This window comes from Mauremys reevesii, linkage group 14 (genome assembly GCF_016161935.1).
Source record: "Mauremys reevesii isolate NIE-2019 linkage group 14, ASM1616193v1, whole genome shotgun sequence".
NCBI lineage: Eukaryota > Metazoa > Chordata > Testudines > Geoemydidae > Mauremys > Mauremys reevesii.
The window spans coordinates 39,131,713-39,157,250 of NC_052636.1; the positions used below are offsets into that span (position 1 = coordinate 39,131,713).

The 25,538-nt window shown below is 51.3% G+C and overlaps 1 protein-coding gene and 2 non-coding genes across 3 annotated transcripts in view; all 3 read right to left on the bottom strand.

Annotated features, from left to right (window-relative positions):
- The window catches only part of LOC120381607 (zinc finger protein 850-like), a 142,682-nt gene that overhangs the window by 64,834 nt on the left and 52,310 nt on the right, over positions 1 to 25,538 (bottom strand). The window lies entirely within an intron of this gene.
- On the bottom strand, positions 6,024 to 6,105 carry TRNAL-CAA. Its single transcript has one exon. It is a non-coding gene; the product is annotated as a tRNA-Leu (tRNA).
- TRNAC-GCA lies at positions 11,844 to 11,915 on the bottom strand. Its single transcript has one exon. It is a non-coding gene; the product is annotated as a tRNA-Cys (tRNA).

Here is a 25,538-nt window from a genome sequence, read left to right on the forward strand (position 1 = left end):
GGACACAGGAATTAGAAGCCACTTGGCAAAAGGAATGTAAAGGGCAGCTGCATCATCTCCATTTTGTCTTCAATTCCTCTTCCTACCTCTGGAGCAATTTCTCTACAAACTGAAGGCTTGAACAAAGGACTGAATAATGTGGATGTGTACCAGAGAGCCTTTCAAGCCAGAAACTCACCAATACTGCTAAGAACCAGATGTATAGATTTCTGAATGTGTCTGACTGCTTTCCCATTTAACAACTCCCTTTTTCTTTCTTTCTTTCTTTTATAATAAACCTTTAGTTTAGATGCTTTCTTGCTTATACACCTTTAGTTTAGATGCCAATGATTGGCTGGAATCGTAGTATTTTGAGTAAGATCCAAACCTATACTGACCTGGTAATGTGGCTGACTCTGGGGTCAGAGGAACACTTTGTTTATGTGAGCAGAGTTTTTAAATAACCTCTCACTGTGCTGGACCTAGGTGCTGATTGGGAGTCAGAGAACTGGGATGGAATAAAGGGGGCCGTGTGATTTCTTTTTTCAGTTTCTCGATAACCAGTGTTGGGGATCAGAAGCACAGTTGGTGACTGGTTGGTGAGTTTAACTTCTGTGATAACCACCAGTTTGGGGAGCCTCTGCTCTCCCTTTTTCAGCCTGCCCTGGTCTTGGCATTTTCAGTGAGGACTAGCCCAGGCACACCGGGTCACACGAAGTATTAAAGTTAAATTAATGGAACGTTTTTTATGAGAAAGTTTTATGAAATCAACGGAACTCCTTTGTTTTCTTTCATCTGAGCAGGGTTTCCATTTTCCAAACCTGATGTGATCTCCCAGCTGGAACAAGGGGAAGAGCCATGGGTCTCAGACCTGCAGGGTTCAGAGGGAAAACAGACCCTGAGATCTCCCTGCAGAGGTGAGGAAACATTAAACCAACTCTGAGTGTGAAAGTGCCTGAAGGAAACATCTGGGATGCCCTACCAAGCCCTTGAGAGGTGTCTCAGTTCATTATTGTTGCCAGCAGGGGTCATATCCTCAGGGTAACTATAGCTCATGGCTTCCGTGAGACCCTAGCAGACACCAGCAGTAGCTTCCTCCCTTCCCCCTGCGTATTTGGATGGGAATTGAAAGCCAAATTGATCCCCTCCTCTCTCCTGTTTTGGGGAAGAGTACGGGGGAGTTCAGTTTGTGATTTTTATTTGACCTCCCTCCAGCACTTAGTTTGTTTTGGCTTTTCACTTTTCATCCCTGTTTGATGTTTGTCTTTTTCACAGCAGGTGATGCAATGGCATGTGAGAAAGAGGAGCAGAATTCTCAGCAGAAAAATGTTCAGCAAGTGGATAAGCACAGAGCATTATTGCAAAGATCAAAAAGCCATGTGTCCAGGAGTCATGAGGAGGAAAAATCCTGTGAGATTCAGAACAGACCAGAGAGAGAACAAGGAAACCAGCCGGGGGTGAAAATGGGTAAACGTATTTCCTCTCAGGGAACTCAGAAGGACCTCAAGGAAACCACAACAAAGCAGGAAATCATCATTGGAAAGAGAAAAAATACATGCATAGAGTGTGGAAAAAACTTACGTGACTACTCAGCCCTTCTTAATCATCAGAGAATCCACACAAGGGACAGGCCCTACGAATGCCGTGAGTGTGGGAAAAGCTTCACTCAAAGATCAGTCCTTTCTAGACATCAGAGAATCCACACAGGGGACAGGCCCTATGAATGCTGTGAGTGTGGGAAAAGCTTCACTCACAGATCAGCCCTTTCTGTTCATCAGAGAATCCACACAGGGGAGAGGCCCTACGAATGCTGTGAGTGTGGGAAAACCTTCAATTGCAGATCAGACCTTTCTAAACATCAGATAATCCACACAGGGGACAGGCCCTACGAATGCCGTGAGTGTGGGAAAACCTTCAATCGCAGATCAGACCTTTCTAAACATCAGAGAATCCACACAGGGGACAGGCCCTATGAATGCTGTGAGTGTGGGAAAAACTTCACTAGCAGCTCAGACCTTTCTAAACATCAGAGAATCCACACAGGGGGAAGGCCCTATGAATGTCGTGAGTGTGGGAAAAGCTTCACTCACAGATCAGCCCTTTCTAGACATCGGAGAATCCACACAGGGGACAGGCCCTACAAATGCCGTGAGTGTGGGAAAACCTTCACTCAAAGATCAACCCTTTCTGTTCATCAGAGAATTCACACAGGGGAGAGGCCCTATGAATGCCGTGAGTGTGGGAAAACCTTCAATCGCAGATCAGCCCTTTTTACCCATCAGAGAATCCACACAGGGGAGAGGCTCTATGAATGCCGTGAGTGTGGGAAAAGCTTCACTCACAGATCAAACCTTTCTAGACATCAGAGGAGCCACACAGGGGACAGGCCCTACGAATGCCATGAGTGTGGGAAAAACTTCACTAACAGCTCACACCTTTCTAGACATCAGAGAATCCACACCGGGGAACAGGCCCTACGAATGCCGTGAGTGTGGGAAAACCTTCTCTTGGCACTCAGCCCATATTAGCCATCAGAGAATCTGCAAGGGCAGTGAACACCATAAAAACCTCTACGGCTATCAATTTTTTTTCTTTAATATTTTTTCCTGATTCCCACACAGTAACTTTTTAAATCTGTTTGAACTGTTTGCAGCACTGTTATCCATCAGCTTGGCCAGATGAGTGGCCCATTTATGCCTTTTGTAGTTTGCCTTCTTTTGAGGTGGGCCCATTTGTCCTTTCTATCAACTCAATTATCCCACAAGTAACTGGAGTGTGCCCTTCCTATGAGGAACCAGGGAGCATCACATTTATACCATTGCTCCTATTGCAAAGTGATTGTTAGAGTCGCCAATGATACAGATTGTATCCTTGCCAGTTGTTCTCACGTTGCTCTGGGTTGTGCTGAAGAGCAGTTACATTGGGAATTTTTCATGTTATAGTTAAATAAAGAGGAGCAGGGGAAAAAAGTGTCATTTCAGCCTCTGTGACACTGGAAGGAGATGGGGTGGTTCAGAGATTCCCTCCTTCCCCATCACTCCAGAACTGTTACATTTTGGCTTCTCTGTGCAGAGTTTATTTTCATCACATTCTATCCCTCCACGTCTCAAAATGTCATGTGAGGAAGAGTTCTCAGCTGTCTGCTTGGAGATGATGCTTTGATTTCTTTCCTCCTATATCAGAGTCGCTATGACTGGAGATGAACATGTCAAAGACGTGGAAGGGAATTTAAATGGATCCCAAACATAGTGTGATTATTTGGCGTTTAAATTCCAGGTGTCATCTATTGGTAAAGCCACTTCTGGCAAGAGGACTATTTTGTCCCCCATTATGGGATGCTGGGATACTTACAATTTTGTAAATAACATAACTGACTATTGAGAGAGTGCTGAGTGAAGCTGCTTTGAATGGATCAGAGGAGAATGTGATGGGAGAATCTCTTGTCCTGATTCTAACTAATCAGATGTAACCTGCTCTGGAATTTCTCTTGATACTTTCATTGCCATGTATTCTGTCTCTCTGTGATGTGGGTTTCTCTCTTTCCTGAAGGCTGTTTGCTCACCCAATTGGATATTAGTTCAGTTCGATAGGACGTAGCTCAGATTTCTTGGAGAATTGAAGACAAATGACCGATTTCCTAAAGTCCTCATTTGTCACTTCAGCTTTGCTTTTTCCCCACCCCTCCATGATGACACGGAGAAAGTTCAAGTGCAGTTCTGTCAACAGTGGAGAACTTTCCAATTTACTGCACATGCTAACAAAGAAACAGCAGTGATTTAAAATCTCTATTCGAAATGGTGAACAACAGCAGAAGCCCAACTAACTGAGGGAAGTGCATATGATCACAGTGGAGTTCAATTATTTAAGTCAGTATTTTCTCAGATGATTTGGGGAGAGAATTCCACATTAAGTGATTTTTAACTTGGCAAAATGCCCATGTATTTGGTTCCCAAAGCATTTTTGTAACCCATGCCCCACAGAAGATCTTTCCTATTCGGAATGCTCCCCTTCATGATGCAGATGTTGAGGAAAGAGAAGTGGTATTTTTGTTCAATTTATCCTTAATAGATGCTCAAAATGTGTATAAAATGAAATCAGTGTTGGAAATCTAATAGCAGCAGAAAAATATCTCTTTTTAAATAGGAATTCTTGCTCTGGTAACGAAGATTCTGATCCAGGCCTGTATCCAGTCCCTTGCCTGGACCTGTGTCACCAAATTAAAGAAAAGCTGGGCACGTTTCCGGAAGCCATTGCTTACGACACTGCTGAGATTTTGAGTGGTTTTGTAAAGGATTCTACTTCTGAGAAGTGTCAATTTACCCTAAAAAGGGCAAGGAAACAAAGGGCATCAGGAATGTATGTTTTTTCGGATGAGGCAAGAAAAGGGAGTAGCATTGTCCCCCTTGGGTAGCCCCTGTTCAATTCCAGGTCAGAAAGCAAAACTCTTCTGCAAGAATATCCAAAAAATATTGTGTTTCACTTCACTTCATAAGTACAGTTGTGTGGCAATTAAATGATGACCCTAAAATTTCGTAAAAGCAAAGAACGCTGAACAAAAAAGTGTGGGAAGTACGGATGTATCTGAGAAAATGGCTTGGAATGAAGGAAGACAAAACTTGATCGGTCGAGAGAAAAGACCCTGTTTCCCCCTAGTTTGGAACTTCTCTCACAACTACTGGAATAGAAAAGCTAAACAAATGGTGTTCTATTGTTGCAAAGGAGACTGAAGTGAGGCCATTTTCTCCAGATAAAAGAAAATGGTCATGTCAGAAGTGGGATTTGAAACCACGTCTCTATGCAGAAACCAGAACACCCAAGAGATAGGAAAAAAGAGCCTTAAAACTGGCACTTTGGACCAGTCCACAATCCTAACGCTACAAAGAATGTGACTTATCAACCCTAGTTTTCATTAATATTTGATGACACTCTTTAGGGAGGCCAAGATGGCACATCTCTTTGAACGCCTAGAGACCTTCTCCAGCACAACTGATTTTTAGGCACACTCACCTGGACCTAAAGTTACACGTTTCCTGGAGTTCCATGAGTTCTGCAGTGTTGGAATCTCCCTGCTCGCATTTTAAGCGAACAAAAGATGGGTGCTGGCATTCTGAGACCCTCAAAATCCTGCCCTGGGGGCCAGACAGTTAAGCAACCAGCATCCACAACCTCTACCATGATAGCATCCTGTCTGGCAACAACTCACTTATCAATAGCTGGGGTCTGAAATCCTCATTTCTTTGTTGTTCTATCACTGTAGTCTCCACTTTCCTATTGCTTGTCTGTATAATCTCTGTCTGGTTCTGTGATTTTCTGTCTGCTGGATAATTAATTTGTTGGGTGTAAAGCAATTAAGGTGGTGGGGTATAACTGGTTAGATAATCATGTTACAATATGTTAGGATTGGTTAGTTACATTTCATTAAAATGATTGGTTAAGGTATAGCTAAGCAGAACTCCAGTTTTACTATATAGTCTGCAGTCAATCAGGAAGTAAGGGGGGGAATGGGATTGGGGGTAGGGGAATTGGAGTTATGTTTTGCTAAGGGGGAATCGGAAGAGGGAATGGGAACAGGGACACAGACAAGCCTCTGTGGTGTCAGAGCTGGGAAGGGCGATACCAAGGAAGGAAATTGGAATCATTGCTTGCTGGAAGTTTACCCCAACAAACATTGAATTGTTTGCACCTCTTGAACTGCAGGTATTGCTGCTCTCAGGTCATGCGAGAAGGACCAGGGAATGGGGGCGTGATGGGATAAACCCTCTAAGAAGTACGTCTTTCAGGGTGTGAAAACCCTGGAATCAGTATAATTAAGCTGATCTAAGCCGTGGTTAAATAGTGCTAAATGAAAGGAAAGATTGTTCTGTCAATGTAGCTATTACAGGGATGGAAAACCCCTCCACTCACTGTAGCAACTGTCTACTCCACAGTGCTGTAGCACTGTCACAGCAGCATTTTAAGTGTAGACAGCCTCAGAGTGAGACCAGGTCTGGCTCTGTGGATGCTCAGGCACTACAACAAGAGCAGTGACAATACACTAATGCTTCCGTAGTTGGCAGGATTCAAACTTGCCTGGGGAGACCCCAATGGATTTTGAGTCCATCGCCTTAACCGCTCGGCCACAACTACTTGGTGTATAGGTGCTTCACTACACAATGATTCTGTTCTCACTGAATTGTCACTTCACATTGCTCTGACCAGCTCCCCCAGCACACTCCTGGCTGTGCATTAGTGTAAGTGTGTCCATGGCTGAACAACAAGGGTTTCTGCCCATTTCCCTCCCAGCTGGAGCATGATTAGAGTGTGTTTGTGGATAACGACATTGCTATAGATTGTTGTTCATTCCCCACACTGACAATTCAGACCGTCCCGTTCCTATTCGAATCTCCACCAGATCATGCCAATAGCCGGAGTCAGGATTTCTCTGGGGCACTGAAATGTTTCAGGGGGTTGGTGCATGAACTCAGCCTTGCATCCATCCCTGATGTTTCATGGACTAACAACAGCAGCGTAAAGAAAGAGCTGATCCAATATCTCACTGTCAGAGGTGAAGGTGGCCTCATCCTGTCTGCATGACCATTGCCATTGCAGGAGAAAAGGTTTCAATGGAATCGAATGCCCTGGCTCAGACAAGAGACACAGGGAGGTTTTGCTGTTCATGGATCTGTGCAAGGGAAATTGTGTCTCTGTGTGAAATTGAGGAGGGAAATGAAACGTCCACATGGTGGCCCAATGCCCTAAGGAATGTGGGCGATGGACTCCGGCTGGGAAATGATTTCACAGGATCAGTGTATTGCCCTGATTAAAAGCTATGGCTAAAAGGCAGCCACTGTTGTTAGTACCTGAACTTGGGTAGGGACGCCCGAGTGCGTATCAAGTCCATTGCCGTAACCAGGGGTAGTCGATTATTTTATCAAGATTCAAATTTCTTGGTCAAAGTATAGTCAATGTATAGACGCCAGAGAAAATAATACACTGATAAGAAGAAGAATATAGAAATATTTTGCAGTCACTATGGGTATAACTATGATAATTGTTTTGTGTTTCACTCTTTATTATGGCACCACCTTCCTTGCCTTTAGACTTCTAGTTTACCAAGGGTAAAACTAAACATCTCTTCAGGTACCAGGGAGTGTTTGTGTTCATTCCTGCTAGCTACACAGGTATTTGATGTAGCTGCTTTCAATCCTCCGGCTCTGCCGGGATAAGTAACATTTCAGGCTGTCACTGAACTGAAGGAGGGAGATCATTTTTTGACAGGTTACGCCTCCTCTTAAAGGTGTTTGTCTGGCAGCCTTGGTTCCCAGGTCTCTCCTGAGGGAAGAAAGTTTCTGTGCAAAATACCAAACCTTTTAACAGAGCGGAGGGAAAGGGAACGGCCACATGATGAGGCCAATATGTACCACAACATGATTCTTTTATGTGGGATGACTCTGAACACTGACTGATCTGCACTCTCTTGTGTTTGAAGAGATGTTTAGTTTTGCACTTGGGAACCTATAAGGCTGAAGCAATGTTATGGATAGTGACACTGCGATTGAAGGGTGATTTAAGGTTGTAAAAATTGTTAAAAACACTGAGCTTAAACTTGAACTGCCTGTTATTAAAGGCTGGTTTCCCCACGTCGGTTCCATAAGCTCTGCTAGAAAGGCCCTGGGTTCTCTCCTGCCTCGGTGGGAACTCGAGGGAATCGTCCCCTGCTGCCCTTGGCTCCAGGCTGATTTTTCTGGGGAGGGGGCGTGGAATTGATTTGTTTGCTGTTGAGAAGGGAGCCAGGCCAGTTCTCAGGAACGAACTCCCAGCATCTGCCCAGCCCAGCCCAGGCTGCTGCCCTGTCCCAGCCTCTGTTCCACTGGGGGCCCTGCATGTTTGACTCTAGAGCAGGCCGGGAGCAGCAGCTGAGGCAGAGGACACCTGGGCTGGGCAGATAGGAGGGAGTTTAGCAAGTGGAAATGGTAAAACCGCAGTGAATATTAGCTTGGACTCGACGGCATTTCTCCATTGGTCTGTCTGCTTTGGGGCAGGGACAATGACACGTCCTGCTGCATTCGTCATTTCAAAGGGTGGTTTAGGATTTTCATTCTCAGACACGGTGCACAAAGCAGGACTCAAACCAGGGTGCAAACGAAATGAGCCACTCACAGGTTCTGGCAGCCACAATGAGCCTTTGGTGCGAGAGCTCAGACCTTCCCCTGTCCCAGAGGGAGGGGGGGGGGTGTCTACAAGGGGCTTGGACCACTGATCTACCAGTGCCTAACTCCCAAACTTTCAGTAACTCTATTATCAGTGCCCGTGAGTGTAATTTAAACCATGAGAAAAACCACACTAGGCTAGACCAAAGGCCCATCTAGCTCTGAAGCTTGTCCTCTGACAGTAGCCAATAGCAGGTGCCCCCAAAGCCACCACTGGGAGTTGAACCCAGGCTCACCTGTTCACAAGGCAGGTGCTTTAGCCAGCTAAGCCATGGTGCCTGTCTGGGTGTAAGACATAGTGTCTGCCCACACCTGACTCCCTGCCATCTCCACCAGGCCCTGACAAGCTTTCCTTGTGTTCGGATTCTGCAAAGCAGAGGAGCAGGTGACGTTTTCCTTGCAAGCTGTGTGTGTGAGTGAATCTTTGGCCAGGTCTGCTCTACAAAGTTGTTTCAGCAGAAATATATTGCTCAGGTGTATGAAGAACACACAACGCTCCCTCGGTCGGCAGCTTGGTGTGGCTGGTGTACACACTGCAATGCCACGTCTGGCAACAAAACTGCCCTGTTTTGGTGAAAAAATAAAACCACTTCGATGAGAGGCCTAGAGCTTTTTGCAGCAAACTTACAGTGACAGAGTGCCAGTGTAAATGCTGCTGGTCATTAAATCACCATAACTGGCCTCCGCCAGTATCCCACAATGCCTGCCGTGAACTCACCTGCCCTGCATTCCTGCTAAAGAGGCTGGGCCCCTCCCCTTTCCTAGCTCCAGGAAGTTCTGACAGCTGAGCCTGCTGCTCTGCTCTGGCAGCCAGGAGCAAATCACTGCCGTGCAATGCTGCTCTCGGTACTGCGAGCACAGAGCAGGGGCGGGAACTTCCATACATGGGGGCTACCGGCATCCGAACTGTGACACCCCATGACACCCCTTCCCTCCAGGAGGCTCTTACCTTCTAAACAGGGACGGCTGTTTTCTAGTAAAATCACTGAAAGGGAAGGAGAAAACTCGAAAGAGGTTCCTCCTGGTGCTCATGTCCGTGAACCCGAATACTCTCTCAGTCCTCAAAGAGAGACCTGGAGAAGGAGACTTGTTGGAGCAAAGCCACAGGGGTCTCTGAGGTTCCCCTGGCCCCTCGCCCCTGTCCTGCCTGGCTGATGTCAGCATCTCTCTGTGAAGTCACCACCTCCCCACCACCTCTGACCAATAGGCTGAGGTCCTGCCAAAGGCCTTTGTGATGTCACTGCCACACCCCTCCCTTGCTGGGCTAATGTCCTGCCCCTGGCCAGGCACTTTGGAGGTTTGAGCTACTCCCTGTGGATCACCCCACTCAAGGAGCGTTCGTTCTAGGCAGCAAGCCGGCTAGACAGGGAAACATCAGACGCTGCTCCCAATGCTACACTCAGTTTTTCAGAAATTATGGCCAGAAGAGACCATTAGAGCATCTAATCATATAATCATAGAATATCAGGGTTGGAAGGGACTTCAGGAGGTCATCTACTCCAATCTACTGCTCAAAGCAGGACCAATCCCCAACTAAATCATACCAGCCAGGGCTTTGTAAAGCCTGACCTTAAAAACCTCTAAGGAAGGAGATTCCACCACCTCCCTAGGTAACCCATTCCAGTGCTTCACCACTCTCTGAGTGAAAAAGTTTTTCCTAATATCCAAACTAAACCTCCCCCACTGCAACTTGAGACCATTACTCCTTGTTCTGTCATCAGGTACCACTGAGAACAGTCTAGATCCATCCTCTTTGGAACCCCCTGTCAGGTAGTTGAAAGCAGCTATCAAATCCCCCCTCAGTCTTCTCTTCTGCAGACTAAACAATCCCAGTTCCCTCAGCCTCTCCTCATAAGTCATGTGCTCCAGCCCCCTAATCATTTTTTGTTGCCCTCTGCTGGACTCTTTCCAATTTTTCCACATCCTTCTTGTAGTGTGGGGCCCAAAACTGGACACAGTACTCCAGATGAGGCTTCACCAATGTCTAATAGAGGGGACTGATCACATCCCTCGATCTGCCGGCAATGCCCCTAATTATACAGCCCAAAATGCCGTTAGCCTTCTTGGCAACAAGGGCACACTGTTGACTCATAGCCAGCTTCTCGTCTACTGTAACCTCTTGGTCCTTTTCTGCAGAACTGTTTCCTAGCCATTCGGTCCCTAGTCTGTAGCAGTGAATGGGATTCTTCCGTCCTAAGGGCAAGACTCTGCATTTGTCCTTGTTGAACCTCATCAGGTTTCTTTTGGCCCAGTCCTCTAATTTGTCTAGGTCCCTCTGTATCCTATCCCTACGCTCCAGCGTATCTATCAATCCTCCCAGTTTAGTGTCATCTGCAAACTTGCTGAGGGTGCAGTCCACGCCATCCTCCTAATCATTAATGAAGATATTGAACAAAACCGGCCCCAGGACCGACCCTTGGGGCACTCCACTTGAAATTGGCTGCCAACTAGACATGGAGCCGTTGATCACTACCCGTTGAGCCCGATGATCTAGCCATGTTTCTATCCACCTTATAGTCCATTCATCCAGCCCAGACTTCTTTAACTTGCTGGCAAGAATACTGTGGGAGACTGTATCAAAAGCTTTACTAAAGTCAAGGGATAACACATCCACTGCTTTCCCCTCATCCACAGAGCCGGTTATCTCCTCATAGAAGGCAATTAGGTTAGTCAGGCATGACTTGCCCTTGGTGAATCCATGCTGACTGTTCCTGATCACTTTTCTCTCCTCTAAGTGCTTCAGAATTGATTCCTTGAGGACACGCTCCATAATTTTTCCAGGGACTGAGGTGAAGCTGACTGACCTGCAGTTCCCCGGATCCTCCTTCTTCCCTTTTTTAAAGATGGGCACTACAGTAGCCTTTTTCCAGTCATCCAGGACCTCCCCCGATCGCCATGAGTTTTCAAAGATAATGGCCAATGGCTCTGCAATCACATCCGCCAACTCCTTTAACACCCTCGGATGCAGTGCATCTGGCCCCATGGACTTGTGCTCGTCCAGTTTTTCTAAACAGTCCTGAACCACTTCTTTCTCCACAGAGGGCTGGTCACCTTCTCCCCATACTGTGCTGCCCAGTGCAGCAGTCTAGGAGCTGACCTTGTTTGTGAAGACAGAGGCAAAAAAAAGCATTGAGTACATTAGCTTTTTCCACGTCCTCTGTCCACTAAGTTACCTCCCTCATTCAGTAAGGGGCCCACACTTTCCTTGACTTCCTTCATGTTGCTAACATACCTGAAGAAACCCTTCTTGTTACTCTTAACATCTCTTGCTAGATGCAACTCCAAGTGTGATTTGGCCTTCCTGATTTCACTCCTGCATGCCTGAGCAATATTTTTATACTCCTCCCTGGTCATTTATCCAATCTTCCACTTCTTGTAAGCTTCTTTTTTGTGTTTAAGATCAGCAAGGATTTCACTGTTAAGCCAAGCTTGTCGCCTGCCATATTTACTGTTCTTTCTACACATCGGGATGTTTTTTTCCTGCAACCTCAATAAGGATTCTTTAATCCTTTAGAGGATTGGAACTGATTTCAGTAAAGGCACATGTTTGCTAGGTTTTTATGCATTTGTGCAGGAAAACATTGAGTGTTTCTATTCATTTCAGGGATCCCTATCCAGTGGAACTCCTGAACATAATGGAAATGCCATTATTTTAGTTGAAGGAAGAGGTTTGTAAGGGGGTACTTGGAGTTGAACCAAGGACCACTTGAACTGCAGTCAAACACTCTACCACTGAGCTATACCCCCATAACTCCTGTGTAGATAAGTCAGAGATCTTAAAGATTTTGAAGGACAGGCCCTGCCTCAGCGATCTCCTGTTCTGTTCCCAAACCACAGTGCTTTTAAAAATGGGTTTGATTAAACTTAAAGATCCATGTAAACAGCACAGCTTGCACACCCACCCACATAGCTTCCCCCAGTGACATAGCTACCACCTCTCGGGGAGATGGATTAACTACACGGACGGGACAGCTCTCTCCCCTCCGCTTACAGCATCTTCATTATTTATGAATAGGTGGAAAATAACCTCCTGAATGGACAGTAACCAATTTATCAAATATTGCTGGGTCTGCATTCAATATGGGTACCTGGTCATATTGGCTGGATTAGTAGGAGCATTGCCGGCAGATCCAGGGAAGTGATTATTCCCTTCTATTCGGCACTGGGGAGGCCACATCTGGAGCATTGCGTCCAGTTTTCGCCCCCCCCCCCCCACTACAGAAACAAATTGGAGAGAGTCTAGGGGAGGGCAACAAAAATGATTAGGGGGCAGGGGACTGATGAGGAGAGGCTGAGGGCAGGGCTGCCCGGGGGGGGCAGGTGGGGCAATTTGCCCCAGGCCCTGCAGGGCCCCCACGAGAATACAGGATTCTAGAGTATTGCAACTTTTTTTTATGGAAGGGGCCCCCAAAATTGTTTTGCCCCGGGCCCCCTGAATCCTCTGGGCAGCCCTGCCCACTCCACCCCCTTCCCTCGTTCTCCTCTCTCTGAGGCCCCACCTGTGCTCCGCCCTCACTCCCATTTGGCCACTTCCCACCCCCGTTCTTCCACTGTGGCTGAGGCCTGCTGGTCCACCTTTCGCTCACTCCTCTCCTCCCCCAAGGCCTTCCTGCCTGCTGCTTGTGCCTCTCCATCCCCTACCCCAAGGCCTGCCTGCTGCCCCCACCTCTCTGCCCCTCCCCTGAGACCCGCCCTGCCCAAACCTCTCTGCCTCCTCCCCTAAGACCAGCCCTGCCCACCACTTGCACCTCTCTGCCTCTCCCGAGACCCACCCTGCCCAGCGCTCACACCTCTCTACCCCCTCCCCTGTCCTGCCCTGTCCACCACCCCCACCTCTTTGCCCCTCCCCTGAGACCCACTTGTCCACCTCTTTCCTCGGTCGTCTGTTGTTATTCCTTGAAACATCAAGGATGGAATTAAAAGCTGAGTTTACTCCAGGGTGAGGAAAGAAAGGAGCCACCAACCCCCTGACAAATCTCAGTGCCCCAGAGAAAACCTGCCCCCTGCTATTGCAATCACTGATGTGCTGGGGATATGGCAGGAAAGGGACTGTCTGAATGATCAAGGCAGGAAATGGACAACAATCTACAGCAACGTCATTGACCACAAACACACTCTCCTCATGCTCCAGCCAGAAGGGAAATGAGCAGGAATTCTTGCAGTTCAGCCATGGACACACTTACACAATGGCACAGCAGTGTGTGTGTTGTGGAAGCTGGTCTGAGGAAACAACTGGAATTGATCACTCAGTGAGAACAGAACTAGAGTGCAGTGAGAGACACATCTCAACCAAGTAGTTGTGGCTGAGTGGTTAAGGCAGTGGTCTAGAAGTCCATTGGGGTCTCCCTGTGCAGGTTCAAATCCTGCCAACTACAGAGAAAGTTGTGCTTCTTTAGTTTCAAGGTAGCTGGGTCTTGTCTCACTCTCAAGCTGTGTCTACACTATTGGGTAATGCAGCTTTAAAGTGTTTTAATTAAACAGCTGCTGCATGTCCACACTATGCCCCTTGTGTCACCAGAGCACATCCACGCTAGAATCTTGGATGGCCACAGAGAGCAGTGCACTGTGGGTAGCTGTGCAACTGGCTGCAGGGTGCTTTGGGAAGGGTTTGCAATGCCTCATGGGCCGGTACAGCATCACATGATGCAGGTTTCTCTATCCCACCGTTCCATGGGCTGCTTACTAGATTGCCAGCTGCTTTTCAACTGCAGTGTGCGTGGCGGGGTAGAGACTGTGTGTGTGTGGGAGAGGGAGTGTCGGCACACTGTCTCTATGTTCAGACAGCTGCTGCAAGCAACCAGTCCTGAGGCAGGGGGAGGGGGCAGCCCCAACATCAGCCCCCGCTTCCCTCACTGGCTCAGCTCAGCACAGCAGCCTCTGTCACACACACACACCGCTGCTGCTTAGCTCTGTGTCAGGGGTGCTGGAACAGGGGGGTTAGAGGGCCGTGGCCCCACCACTCTTAACTGGCTGTTAGGACAAATGATGGAGGGGGGAAAGGGGGAGTCTTGGGGGGGGGGAGAGGCGTTCTGTGGGTGTGGCCTCGGGGGGAGAGGTGGTGTGAGTGGGGGTCCTTGGGGAAGGGTTTTCATGGAAGTGCCACAGTTCAGACAATAGTGACCCCCCCACTGTAAGGAAGCTCCCGACGCCCCTGCTCTGTGTTCGTAGCGCGGGAGAGAGCAGCGTTCCAGGGCAGTGATTTGCTCCCCAGGGGCGCTTGGGAGGCTGCAGGGAGCCCTGGGCCCTTTAAATCACCAGCCTGGGGAAGCCGGGCCGGGCTGGCACAGCGTACCCGCTCTTGCCAGTACCCCATACCGGAATGTACCAGCTTACGTTCACCTCCGGAAGGTCCTCACGTGGATCAATAACTGGTTAAAAGCTAGGAAACAAAGGGTAGGAATAAATGGACAGTTTTCAGGATGGAAACAGGTAACTAGTGGTGCCTGTACTGGGACTAGTCAACATCTTCATAAACGATCTGCTGAACAGCGAGGTGACTGTTGCGTCGCATGGTGGACGTGGACAAAGCTCAACAGTCAATTTGATTGGAAGCAGAGTCATTTTATTTCTCTCCAGCATACATCTTTATACTCTTGAAGCAGGCAAGCAAGCAATTGCTAATTGGTTAACAAAATACACACAAGCACTGCTATAACTTCATAGGATAACATCATCCTAGACAGCTTCTAATTTATTATCCTATTATGCCTGCTAGAGAGAAGTTAGCCAAGGCCAACTTCTCATAACAAAACTCACAACTCAATCAACCCAAGCTGAAAACCTAAACATCTTAGGCTTCCCACACTATCTCCTAAAACCTAAACATCTTAGCTTCCCACACTACCAGCTGCCAAGCTAGCAAAATATTCCAACAGGTGACAAAATGTGCGGATGCTCCAAAACTAGGATAGTTAAGTCCAAAGCAGACTGTGAGGAGCTAAAAAGAGATTTCACAAAACTAGGTGAAAGGGCAACAAAATGGCAGATTAAATTCAATGTTGATCAATGCAAAGTGATGCACATTGGCAAACATAATCCCAACTCTACATATAAAACGATGGGATGTAAAATAGCTGTTCCAACTCAAGTGAGAGATCTTGGAGTCACTGTGGATAGTTCTCTGCAAACATCCATTCAATGCGCAGTGGCAGGCAAAAAGTGAACAGAATGTTGGGAATCATGAAGAAAGGGATAGAGAATAAGAGAGAAAATCTTATTGCCACTGTATAAATCCATGGTACGCCCATATCTTGAATATTGCATGCAGATATGGTCGCTCCATCTTAAAAAATATGTATTGGAATTGGAAAAGGTTCAGAAACGGGTATGGAGTGTCTGCCATATGAGGAGAGAATAATAAGACTGGGGCTTTTCAGCTTGGAGAAAAGCTGACTAAGGGGAAATATGCTAGAGGGCTATAAAATCATGACTGGTGTGGGAAAGTAAATAAGGAGTGTTACTTATTCCTTCTCATAACACAAGAACTAGGGGTCATCAAATGAAATTAATAGGCAGCCCGTTTAAAACAAACAAAAGGAAGTATTTTTTCACATAACGCACAGTCAACCTGCGGAACTCCTTGCCAGAGGAGGTTGTGAAGGCCAAGACTATAACAGGGTTCAAAAAAAGAGCTAAATCAATTCATGGAGGACATGCTCTGAGCCAGGATGGGCAGGGATGGTGTCCCTAGTCTCTGTTTGCCAGGAGCTGGGAATAGGCGACAGGGGATGGATCACTTGGTGATTCCCTGTTCTATTCATTCCCTCTGTGTGACAGTAGGAGACAGCGTTAGGATGTTAACGCCAGGCCTTTAGTTGAAAGGTCGCTTCTCTCTCCTTTCCCCCAAGAACTGAAGCGCAGCATTAAAGAGATCCAAAGATTGGCCAATGGCATTTTCAAGTGCTAAAATAGCAAGCGATGTTGGTCTCTCATTGGCCATCAGCGACTGAAGATGTGGTTTAATGAGCCGGAGCTTCAAGGCGAGGGTGGCTCTGTCCACTGCCTTCCGTTGCGCTGCTGGGCCCCAAGTCCCTGGTGGCCAATATGTGACGCTGGAAGAAGAGAGTGGGGTGGCAAGTGGCGGCAGGACTTTTGCCACCAGGGTCTAGCTGCCCAACTTCCTCCTGGTACTGCTGGCCCCCCGTCGCCTTCTGGTAACCCAGGAACTAAGGCAGGAATAGGGCGAGGAAGCAAGTAAAGCCGAGCAAGGAAGGCAAAAGTGAATCTTGTCTTCATGGGCCGCTTGCAATGACGTCCTTTTTCTGTGCCACAGCTGACAACAACATCCCAGACAGAAAAGCAGGAGGCCAAAAAGAAACCGAGCAGCTGCTGAAGTAGTTCAGTTGGGAGCGTGCTAGACTAACAGGCTCGTCTATCCCCCTTTGTGCACGGGTGGGATGTTTTCTGAAAGTGCAGCAGTGCCTTTAACTGCCACGAGTCCCTCATTTCAGGCTATGCAGCAGGAAAAGGCAGCATGGGCTTCTGCACCGAGTTGGCCCACCTGACCTTTCATTCTTCTCTTGCTCTTTGTCAGCAAGGGGAAGAAAAAGAAGCTCTCCCTGAAGCTGGAGTCACAAGGACGACGTAAGGACGACTTCCTGAGTGCCCGCTCCAGTCCTCTGCTCTGCCAGCTGACCTATTGAAGGGCTGCCACCACTTTCTCCAGGTTTGTCCATCAGTCTGTGCCAGGGTGAGCAAGAGTCAAGCAGATGGAGTTTCTGTAGTGTAGTGGTTATCGCATTTACCTAAGATGCAAAAGGTCCCTGGTTCAGAAACATGCTGGCTTCCTTTTCCCAGATCCCCTTGCTGTTCAGGAAGGCCTCCTCCTTCTCCTATTGGCTTGTCCCTGGGATAACTCCAACCCCGGCATGACAGAGGGTGCTGACAGCAGTGGAGAAAGCACCTTGGTGTCAGGCTGGAGAACCTAGAGGAGTGCGGCGTGTCACCTTTTGGAGGCTTGTGGCTTGGCCTCCTCTGCCCTGGGAGGTTGGCCGGTGGAGGCCGGCTCTTCCTGCTGGCCTCCTCTGCATGACTTGCCAAAGGAGGAAGTGAGGCAGGAATGGAGCGAAAGAGGAAAGTCGAGCTGAGAAAGGTAGGGCAGAAAGTAAGCGCCTCAGTGCGGCTAAATGGGGTTAGTAGAGCATCACCATTCGTTCTGCAAAGCCGGGGGAGGTGTGGTTGGCTGCTGGGAGGCAGAATCCTGTGCCTGCCTCTTGGCTTCCCAGGGATGGCTCCTTGCAGCCCAGGAGAAGCAGGGTTCTGGGGGGACGGAAAAGCAGCAATGGCGAGGCTGAGTGGGCTCCTTTCTGGCCGAAATGGTGGGTCTGGGAGTTGCCTGTAAGCCATAAGTGGACTTGGTGGAGTGAAAACCGCTGCTCCATTCTGGCTGACCTGGGGGAGCCATTAATGACTTGGGAGTGGGGGCAGGGCACTGGCTGTGAGCAAATGGGATCCAGGAAGCCCCAGCCTGCCCCTCCAGGGGCCGAGTCATCTTCTCTCCTGCCATGGGGAGCCCGGCCTTAAGCCTGCCCAGCATGCACTGCAGCTCAAGCATTAAGCCTTCCTGTGTGCATAACCGAACTACGGCCTAGTGTAATAAGGTGTAAAGTTTAGATTGTGAATTTATCTTTAATTTCCATGGTAATTTACTTTGATCTTTTATGCCTACCACTTATAATCCTTAAAACTCCATCTTTCTGTAGTTAATAAATCTGTTTTATGAAACTGGTGTATTTTGCTTGAAGTTCTTGGGAAATCTCAGCTCCATTACAAGGGTGGTTCATGTACTATTCACAGTGAGGGAGAGGTGGACCCTGCGTAATAAATTCACTATTGTGTCATACAGGAGGCCTGTGATATGCAGGGGGTCAGATTAGATGCTCTAATGGTCTCTTCTGGCCATAAAGTCGACTCATTTCTGAAAAACCGAGTGTAGCATTGGGAGCAGCGTCTGATGTTTCCCTGTCGAGCCGGCTTGCTGCCTAGAACGAACGCTCCTTGAGTGGGGTGATCCACAGGGAGTAGCTCAAACCTGCAAAGTGCCTGGCCAGGGGCAGGACATTGGCACAGCAAGGGAGGGGTGTGGCAGTGACATCACAAAGGCCTTTTGCAGGACCTCAGACTATTGGTCCAAGGTGGTGGGGAGGTGGTGACCTCACAGAGAGATGCTGACATCAGCCAGGCAGGACAGGGGCGAGGGGCCAGGGAAACCTCAGAGACCCCTGTGGCTTTGCTGCAGCAAGTCTCCTTCTCCAGGTCTCTCTTTGAGGACTGAGGGAGTATTCGGATACACGGACGTGAGCGCCAGGAGGAACCTCTTTCGAATTTTCTCCTTCCCTTTTAGTGATTTTACTGGAAAACAGCCGTCCCTGTTTAGAAGGTAAGAGCCTCCTGGAGGTTTGAAACCTGTTCAGTCTGATCCATCTGGTGAGAGTTGAATTCTGGGCATGGAAAACTCGAGCTTAAGGAGGCAGAATTTTATTGCGCACCTGGGATTCTGTCCCTTAGAATCACTGGGGACATTGGGGTTTGTCCTTTTTGTTTCATCTTTTCCTCCATCCATTCCTCCCTCCTTTCTCTTTGTCTTTTGCTTCTTTTGTCCTTTCTCCTGTTCCCCTCCCAACAGCAGGAGAGGGGTGTGTGTGTGTGTGTGTTGCTGGGGAGTGCTCTGCAGCTCCCACTGTGGGAGGTCCACCCAAAAATGTGGGGCTGAAATAGTGCTCGGGCAGTGATCCCCACCAGTGACCTGGGCCATCCTTTGGGCTCTCTGGTGAGAACCCTCGGCCTCTTGTCCTCAGTCTCTACCCTGATTGGCTCAAGGGTAAGCATTTCCTGCTGGATCACCTTGTGCATACACACGTGTTACGACTTGGCAGGGGTTACCCCACCGCCTATAGTGAAGGCGCATTCTATGAGAGTGCAAGCCTCGTCGGCCGCCTATGTCACCCACATCCCTATCCAGGACATATGTAGGGCTGCCACGTGGTCACCTGTCCACTTTTTCCTCGCACTATGCGATTGTCTCCCAAGCACAGGATGACGCCGGGTTTGGTAGGGTGGTACTCCGTCCAGATAACCCTTAAACTCCTACCCACCTCCATCAGATATAGCTTGGAGTCACCTACTGTGGAATACACAGGAGCAGTCACTCGAAGAAGAAAGGACAGTTACCTGTTCCGTAACTGGCGTCCTTCGAGATGTGTTGCTCTTGTCTAGTCCACATCCCAGCCTCCTTCCCCTCTGTCGGAGTTGTCTGGCAAGAAGGAACTGAGGGTGGGGGGAGTGCGCAGCTCCCCTTATAGCGCTATAGAGGCACCTCTCCAGGGGTCGCAGCGGTGCTCCAAAAATTTCCGGCACCAGTACATGTGGCAAGCACGCACACCTACTGTGGAATAGACCGGAGCAACACATCTCAAAGAACACCAGTTACAGAACAGGTAACTGTCCTTTTTAAAGGATGTCTACATTTCATTCCTGTAGTAACAGAACCGGTGATAGGGAAGAGGGAGAGGGAGAGGGAGAGAGAGAGAGAGAGAGAGTGTGTGTGTGTGTGTGTGTACAGCTTAAATTGGTTAAATAGTCTCACTTTCAGTACTCAGTGTTTCAAAAATGTTAGACTGCCATCCTGTGTCATAGAGATGTCTTCTGTTTTTTAAAAAAAACCATGAATAAAGCTACTTTAAGGGAAATTACTGCTTTGTCCAACCCTGAAGAGCTATGAGATCTTTGCTCACCAATTCTCATAAAACTTGTATTTGTTATGACTTTTTGGTGACTTTAGTATTATGATCTATTATAAATAAAGTTCATTTCACTGACTGATTTTAAAATGAAATTAGTAACTGGAAAAAATGGCCAGTATTTTTTTTAAACCTGTGACAATTATAAGCTACTGTATTCTGTCGAATCAAAAGTATATCTAAGTATAATCTAAAGTTCTCCTGCAAAATGCCGGCTGTGCAAATCCTCCTGTGGCTGGATCATTCTTGGGTTTTTATTTTAAGTACAAAATAAATATGTACATAACAAATTTAAATGTATGTAATTAGTAATTTGATATGTTGGGTGGTGCCTCTTTTTATGTGTTTGCTCCCCTGGTGTTAGAACCTGGCTATGCCACTGCTGTAGAGGGCTCATCACCTAGCAGCTGGGGGCCACCATGTGGCTCAGCAGGGCTGCTGGCCACAGGGCCAATGGGTGTGGGTGGGCTGGGTGGGATCTCGGGAGTCACGTCTCAGGGATCTGCCCCACTCCCCAGCACTGCTCCAGCTCTGAGCTGTCTCCACTGCCTGGGACCAGTCTCAGCCACTCACAGGGAACAGTCGGGGGCGGGGCGGGGAGGCTCAGCTGGGTCCTGAGGGAGCCTGGCCCGGGTAGGCTCTGCTCCAGCTCCAGCCTGGCTGCTTCCACCACTCCCAAGGGGCCGGAGTTCTCCTGCCCCAGGACCAGCTCTGGCTGTGCTGCCATCTCAGCCTGGCAGACACAGTCACCTCCCATCAGGGCCGGCTACTGTGGCTGGGGGTTAGGGTGTAGGAGAGCAGGTCTCTAGTGGGTCTGGGTAGGTGCTGGGCAGGGGGGGGTGAGGAGATCTGTGTGTGTTGTGGGGTTGTCAATGGGGGAGATCTGTGTGTGTCGGGGCACTGGGAAGTGTGGGGTCTGTGCAGTTGTGGCAGTGGGGGCCACAGGGCAGTGAGGGGATCTATGGGGGACTCTGGCCTGGTCTACACTACGTGGGGGTCGAACTAAGACGTGACTTCAGCTATGCAAATAGCATAGCTGAAGTCGAACTACCTTAGTTCGAATTTCCTACCTGTCCAGACGCCGCGGGATCGAACTCCGCGGCTCCCCCGTCGACTCCGCCACCGCCGTTCGCGGTGGTGGAGTTCCAGAGTCGACGGGAGCGCGTTTGGAGTTCGAACTATCGCATCTAGATTAGACGCGATAGTTCGAACTCCGAGAAGTCGAACTCTCCGCGTCAACCCGGCGGGTAAGTATGGACCTACCCTCTGGGTGGGGAGGTGCAGAGCACTGTGCAGTTGTGGGAGGGCTGTGGGGGTCTTCAGCTAGGGGGGCACTGGGCAGTGAGGGGATCTGGGGGTTCTGAGTGGGTGGGAGTGATCTGGGAGGGCACTGGGCAGGGGTTTGTGGGGTCTCTGGATGGTGCGGCGCTGGGCGAGGGGAGCCGGAGGGGTGCTGGGCAGGGGTTTGTGGGGGGCTCTGGGTGGTGCAGCACTGGGCGTAGGGAGCCGGAGGGGTGCCGGGCCGGGGGTGGGTGGGGGTCTCTGGGCGGGGCGGCGCTGGGCGGAGGGCGCCGGAGGGGTGCGGGGCAGGGGGTTGGTGGGGGACTCTGGGGGGTGCGGCGCTGGGCGTAGGGAGTCGGAGGGGTGCCGGTAGGGGTTGGTGGGGTCTCTGGGCGGTGCGGGCTGGGCGTAGGAGTCGGAGGGTGCAGGGCAGGGGTTTGTGGGGTCTCTGGGTGGTGCGGCGCCGGGCGTAGGAGTCGGAGGGGTGCCGGGCAGGGGTTTGTGGGGTCTCTGGGTGGTGCGGCGCCGGGCGTAGGAGTCGGAGGGTGCCGGGCAGGGGGTTTGTGGGGGTCTCTGGATGGTGCGGCGCTGGGTGTAGGGAGTCGGAGGAGTGCTGGGCAGGGGGTTGTGGGGGTCTCTGGGTGGTGCGGCGCTGGGCGTAGGGAGCCGGAGGGGTGCTGGGCAGGGGTTCAGGGGGGTCTCTGGGTGGTGCGGCACTGGGCGTAGGGAGCCGGAGGGGTGCTGGGCAGGGGGTAGCATGGTGCAGCATGGGCCCGCCCCCAAGGTGAAGACGCACGATGGCAGTGCAGGGCTGGGCTGGACAGCGTGGGTCTGGCAGCTCCCGGTTTGTAAACAGGGCCCTTATACTGGGCTGGGGGGAGTGGGGCTGTCCCTGCCATGCCATGATCCATCTCCCGTTGCCCCCGGCCAGCCCCTCGCTCTGAGGACTCTGCCCCCCTGCCCCATGTCCCCATTTCCCCCATGGGGATCCACAAATATGTTTAGCACCAGGCTCACAAAAGGTTAATCCGGCCCTGTTTTGAGGTGCAGGCTCTGGGAGGGAGTTGGGGGGCGGGAGGGTTGCAGGCTATGGGGAGGTTGAGTGAGGGGTGCAGGCTCTGAGCTGGGGCAGGGGATGGGGGTGCAGGGGAGTGCGGACACGCGGGCTCTGGGAGGGAGTTGGGGGGCGGGAGGGTTGCAGGCTATGGGGAGGTTGAGTGAGGGGTGCAGGCTCTGAGCTGGGGCAGGGAGTTGGGGGCAGGAGGGTTGCAGGCTATGGGGAGGTTGAGTGAGGGGGCAGGCTCTGAGCTGGGGCAGGGGATGGGGGCAGGGGGCGGACACGCGGGCTGGGGAGTTGGGGCGGGAGGGTTGCAGGCTATGGGGAGGGTGAGTGAGGGGTGCAGGCTCTGAGCTGGGGCAGGGGATGGGGGCAGGGGTGCGGACATGCGGGCTCGGGAGGGAGTTGGGGCGGGAGGGTTGCAGGCTATGGGGAGGTTGAGTGAGGGGGCAGGCTCTGAGCTGGGGCAGGGATGGGGTGCAGGGGTGCGGACCGCGGGCTCGGGGGAGTTGGGGGCAGGAGGGGTGCAGGCTGTGGGGAGGTTGAGTGAGGGGGCAGGCTCTGAGCTGGGGCAGGGGATGGGGTGCACGGGGTGCGGACACGCGGCTCGGGGGTTGGGGGCAGGAGGGTTGCAGGCTATGGGGAGGGTGAGTGAGGGGGCAGGCTCTGAGCTGGGGCAGGGGATGGGGTGCAGGGGTGCGGACACGCGGCTAGGGAGGGAGTTGGGGCGGGGGTTGCAGGCTATGGGGAGGTTGAGTGAGGGGGCAGGCTCTGAGCTGGGGCAGGGGATGGGGGCAGGGGCGGACACGCGGGCTGGGGTTGGCAGCTCGGCGCTGCACCAGGGGAAGGGGCTGCGGGGGTTTCACACGGACACAGACACTTTCCCACAGTCCCGGGGCGGGAGGCAGAGCCGGGGGGGGCGGGGGGGTCTGGCCGGTGTGTCCCGCACTCGGGCTCCCGGCCGGAGCAGGGGCCGCCCCGCAGCGCTGGCACAGACCGAGCGGCGCTGCGGGGTCGGGGCTCGGACAGGGGGCGGTGCCTGGAGCCCCGGGAACCCGCCCCCCCCCCGGCTGACACGCGGCAGTACCGAGACAGGCGGTGCCCCCCCGCCCGCCCCCCCCCAGATCTGCGCGCGCAGCGGGGGGCTCGGCCCGAGGGGCCCCTGTTCCCCAAACGGGGTTTGTCCCGCACCGGGTCTGGCAGCGGCTCCCCATTTCCCCGGCCCTCCCGCCGCCCCTGCAGCAGCTCGACCCCGGCCAGTGAATTTCTGCCCCGCTCAGCCCCGGGCAGCCCCGCCCCCCCGCTGCGATTCGCCCCCCGGGGCTTTTCACCCCCCGCGGAGCGGGCAGCGAAGCGCCGGGAGCGGTGAGGGCAGAGAGCGGGCAGCGGCCACAGCGGCGGTTACTGCGCAGGCTCCGTGCGGCTGCGCATGCTCAGTGCAGCCCAAGCAGCGAATCCGGGGCGGGGGCTGTTTCTGTCGTTACACCGGACCCGTCACGTGACTCCTCCCCCATCCCCCGCGGGGTGCGTCACTTCCGGCCGCTGCGGGGGGAGGCTCCGGGCGCGCGGCAGAACCGGTAAGAGCCGAGCGGGGGGCGGGGAACAGACACCTGGGCCCGAGATCCCCCCCCCGCTCTGGGCCGGGCCGGGAGCTGGGGCGGGGCGGGGGGTCCCGGGGCGGCCTCCGTAGCAGTGGGGCGGGAAACCCCCGTGGGGGGAGGGGGAGGTGAGTGTGTGTCCGTGTCTTAGTACAGACAGAATTTACACTAGTGCACTCTGATTGGCTCTGGTGCACCATGTCCCAGTTTGAAGGCTTGTGGGGGGGATAGGGACACTGACTTCTCCTGACCCAGGGGACACCCCCAGCTGTGTGCAGGGACTGCAGCTGAGCTGCCCTGCCGAGACAGCCTGTGCATCCATGGACAAACCACCTCTTCCTGCAGCCTAATACAATGGGGTCTGGGGACCTTTCCAAGCTGCGGGTGACGGGGCTCTGGAGTTACCGGGGTCTGTTCCTGGCTCTGTCCCTGACCTGCTTGGTGACCTGGGGGAAGTCACAGCCCCTCTGTGCTTTCCTCCTACCCATTGTCTACTTGGATTGTGAGCTCTTTGGGGCAAGGACCGCACTGATTGGTCGAGGTGTTAGTTAAAGCAATTTGGTGGAGGTGCGATTGTGATATGAGAAGATCTGGGTCTGAGTCCCCCATTGTGCGATGAAAGGAGAGAGGTGCATGTGTACCTTGAGCTTCCAGTCTGTCTCGTTTCTGCACTGAGCGGTGCACGTTGTCAGGAGGAAACGGGACTGTTTGCCATGGGAATGGTCAGCAGTGAGATGGGATGTGAGAGCAGTCTGTGTGCTTCACGATGGGTGAGTGAATGGAGACTGTTAAGTGGAACTTCTGTGAGTAAGGATGAAAGAGTTGTAAAAAGGGGTGAAGGGGTGTTCAATTGACCAAGTGTGCGGCTGCTTCTGGGGAGCAGGCCCAGTATCTGAGTGTAGAACAGGTGTCGGTAGCTCCTGTACAGCGCAGCTCACCTAAAACCACATTCTGCCTTAGCAGAGGTAAGCTCTGTCCCCTTCTGTTTGCTTCTGAAAGTTGCCTTTCCCAGGGCTTTGCTGCCTTTGTGAATTGCAGAATTAGGATTCCATTGGTGTGTACTTTCTCTGCATTTCCTGATTATTACAAGTTTGAGTTTTGCTGATCTCTCTTCTGGAGGGGCACCAGACAGCTTCGGGCAACCTTAAATCGTCCTTTCATAAAGTTTTAATAGGTGAATTTCTAGCTTTTTGCACAGAGCAATGTTGGCAGGAGGAGTTAGCAGGGCTATAGGCAGTTCTGGGTCTCACACAAGTTTGCAATCAGAGGCACAGGAAGTGCAATGACTTACCCAATGTCACCCAGCAGGCCCGTGGCAGAGCCAGGAATAGTAAGGGTCCAGTGCTCTCTCCACCTAGGTGCTGCGTGATTCTGAAGTTTTGCTCCCCTCTCCTGTACTTTTGTTACGGTGGAATGGGAATAATGGTCATGCTTTCAAGTGTCTCTCTCCTCCTCCTGACACCATTTGCAGCTCCGCCTCCCCTTCTTTCAAGTGTTTGCGGTGGGCAGTGGTAAGAGAGCCAGCGAGAGAAATCTCTGACATGGTCTGTGCCCCAGCTGGGCCTTCTGCTCCTGGTCCAGCAGTGCCCTAGCTCTGCGTCTCCTCCCCTATACACTCTGGCCTGCCCCTGCACCCCGTACACGTGTAACATGTGCCTTGAAACTATTCCTAGTTTGGATTTGGGAAGATTAAATT